The sequence below is a fragment of the Rhinopithecus roxellana genome, chromosome 1 (assembly GCF_007565055.1).
Source record: "Rhinopithecus roxellana isolate Shanxi Qingling chromosome 1, ASM756505v1, whole genome shotgun sequence".
In the NCBI taxonomy this organism is placed as follows: domain Eukaryota; kingdom Metazoa; phylum Chordata; class Mammalia; order Primates; family Cercopithecidae; genus Rhinopithecus; species Rhinopithecus roxellana.
In genome coordinates this window covers 93,627,382-93,627,878 of record NC_044549.1, presented here as the reverse complement: position 1 = coordinate 93,627,878, position 497 = coordinate 93,627,382, and positions in this window count along the sequence as shown.

The following is a 497-nucleotide window of genomic DNA, read 5'->3' as shown; positions in this document are numbered from 1 at the left end:
GCAAAAGCTAACTACCATCAGAGTGAACAGGCAACCTACAGAATGGAGAAAGTTTTTGCAACCTACTCATCTGACAAAGGGCTAATATCCAGAATCTACAAAGAACTCAAACAAATATACGAGAAAAAAACAAACAACCCCATCAAAAAGTGGGGAAAGGATATGAACAGACATTTCTCAAAAGAAGATATTCATACAGCCAACAGACACATGAAAAAATGCTCATCATCACTCGCCATCAGAGAAATGCAAATCAAAACCACAATGAGATACCATCTCACACCAGTTAGAATGGCAATCATTAAGAAGTCAGGAAACAACAGGTGTTGGAGAGGATGTGGAGAAATAGGAACACTTTTACACTGTTGTTTGGATTGTAAACTAGTTCAACCATTATGGAAAACAGTATGGCAATTCCTCAAGGATCTAGAACTAGATGTACCATATGACCCAGCCATCCCACTACTGGGTATATACCCAAAGGATTATAAATTATT